The following is a 2,730-nucleotide window of genomic DNA, read 5'->3' as shown; positions in this document are numbered from 1 at the left end:
GTTGGTTGATGATGCATGGAGGGGATTGTAACCATTGCAATGAAACGATATAGGATAGGATGAATGTAAAACTAATTTTCTCCCATGTAAACTACCACATAATTCACAATAAAAGATTTTTTTAAAAATGTTCAACACTGGTGCATGAGGTACTGACAGAAGAGTGTAATGCATTGTTTATTCCCTTTGGTTTTACAAAACGCCAAGAATACCTCACAGACTGAGTCCTGATATGGGGCTGTGTGGATTAATGCATTGGACTAACAAGTTGATGTGAACGACAAGGTCAGTGATTCAAGTTCATTAGCTGCTCCTTGGAAACCCGATACAGGACTGCTATGGGTCAGAACCAACTTATTGGCACTTAACAACAACAACAAATATGATAGATCTTGAGTCTCTCCTTTAGTTCCCAAAGGCCAACCCTTGTGTCACACAGGCCACATCTAATAAAAACACATTTGTGTCTAGCAGCCAAGTCATATTGTTTTGATTCTTCTTTTGATTACTACTTCTTGGGTTTAGCTTTTTTTTTCCATTTTAAAATGGTCTCCTTTTGGTTTCAACTGTAGTGTGCCTTGAGTTAGATATTTCTAACTGCTTCATTAGTTTTGCCCTTTGATTCATCCTTAGACATGGCTGGACTCTGCTGTATGAGTCCATCCATTCTTGGATACCAGATCACAATCATTTGAACCGAATCTTAGGGTTATTTGTGAGCATCTTGAGAGGGAGAGCAAATAAAAGCAGAACCAAGCTAGGACAATGTGAAAAGAGGCAAATGGGTCTTGGTATGCACAATCCTTTCTTCTTAGAAACCAAAGGAGAATCCTACCAGGTCACTGATTTTGGATTCCTCTCTGAAGAAGCCTTACTAGCAATGCCTTACAAAATGTTTCTTAAGCTATAGACTGATTAAGCCTAACAGCGTAACTTCCAGCTTTGGATGATACATCAGAAGAAATTTTCTGCAACAGGACACAGCCTGGATAACAAAAAGTATGACTTTGTATGATTGTAAGTTACATATGAAGGGTGATATGTTTATTGAAACTAACAAGAGTTCCAAATGTAGAACATTATTAGAATTGTTGGAAGTACATTGTTAGATTTTCAATGTGACATACTGTTTTTGGTGTTGCTAAGTGCTTTACGTCGCCTCTGAATCACAGCAACTCTGTATAGGTTTTCTGAGAAGAGGCTAGTACATCCAAACCACTGACCCTGTACTTAGCAATGCTTATCCTATAGCGCCACACCAGGATTCCAGTGTAATATATTAAGAAAGCTAAAAAAACAAAACAAAACAAGGCTCTGGAAGCTGTCAGATAAGAGCTGGCAGCCGTGTTCCAAACAGAACATGAACAATCTCTATAGAGTCTACATACTAATCAGACAAGGCACTCCATGACAGTGGAAAAACAAGACTCACATCAGACCACTGTGTGATCATGTCCGAAACTAAACAGTAACCAGGATACTCTGTAACCACAAAAATAACTTAACCTCCCCCTTCTTCCAGTTCACAGAAATGTCTATTGTTCCCAGGCCAGAGATAACACTAGCCTAGGTTTTATTCTGTCATCTCTTACATAAAAATCACCAAGCTACACGATTATCAAATTCACTATATTCCCAATCATCAAATTCACTGAATTCCCTAAATTCACTGTATTTCCTGGCCCCTCCTGCCAAAAACCTCCTTAGAATCACCAACTCAAGTCCAAAGTCACTAATCCCAAGTACTTCCCAATTCATTCCTTTTGAAAAACCCCGCAGTTCAATGAACAAACGCTTTTCTTCTCTGCCACTGCTGGTGAGTCATTTGCAACTCACAGAAACCTGACATAGGGTTTTCAAGCCTGTAAATCTTTACAGGAGCAGACAGCCTTATCTTTCATGTTGTAGTTGTTGTTGTTGTTGTTAAGTGCCAGTGAGTTGGTTCCAACCCATAGCGACCCTGTATAGGGTTACTGAGGAGCAGCTGGTGAGGTTGAACCACCAAACTTGCAGTTGAAACGGCTTTGCAATCTGGTGCATTACCCCACAGTGCCACACCATGACTCCTCATCTTTCATTGTTGCTGTTGTTGTTATGTGCCGTGGAGTCAGTTCCAACTCATAGCGACCCTGTACAGGGTTTCCGAGGCTATAAATCTTTACGGGAGCAGAAAGCCTCATCTTTCTTCTTCGGAACAGCTGGTAATTTTGAACTGCTGACCTTGTGGTTCGCAGCCCAATTCATAACCACTACGCTACCAGAGCTCCTTCCTCATCTTTCCTAGTGCAAGTTAAATAAAGCTGTGATTGACTCCACGTGCTTTACTCATGGTTTTGGCCGTTGGACTGTGTCATCACCCTGCACAAGGACTTGGCTGCTTACCAAAGGTACCATTTTAGAGAAATGAGTTATGGAAATAGTTAATACTGCTGTTAGTTACACAATCTCAGCATAAGCCAAAGTAACTCACAAACTATAGAAAAACTAAATTAAATTAAAAATACCACTACCAGCTTGGGCGGAAGAGTGGTATGTATATATGTATTTATATATTCCACAAATACATAAGAGTTTGAAACAGGATATTTATATAAAAGTAACCACAGGGAGGAGGTAGGGCAACTGTTGTTGCATAGAGGGGAATAAAATCATTGAGTTGAAACAAAGTGTGTGATTCATTGACTGTAAAATCCATGCTCTTGTCTGTAAACCTTCAGTCATTCACAATAA

General features: G+C 39.7%; 1 protein-coding gene across 3 annotated transcripts in view; it reads right to left on the bottom strand.

Moving 5' to 3' along the window:
- Positions 1 to 2,730, bottom strand: part of GRM7 (glutamate receptor, metabotropic 7) — a 1,560,849-nt gene that overhangs the window by 516,621 nt on the left and 1,041,498 nt on the right. The gene's annotated exons all lie outside the window — the stretch shown is intronic.

Source organism: Chrysochloris asiatica, unplaced genomic scaffold (genome assembly GCF_000296735.1).
Source record: "Chrysochloris asiatica unplaced genomic scaffold, ChrAsi1.0 scaffold00028, whole genome shotgun sequence".
In the NCBI taxonomy this organism is placed as follows: domain Eukaryota; kingdom Metazoa; phylum Chordata; class Mammalia; order Afrosoricida; family Chrysochloridae; genus Chrysochloris; species Chrysochloris asiatica.
The sequence above is the reverse complement of the archived record's forward strand: the minus strand, read 5'-3'. Positions and strand labels throughout refer to the sequence as shown.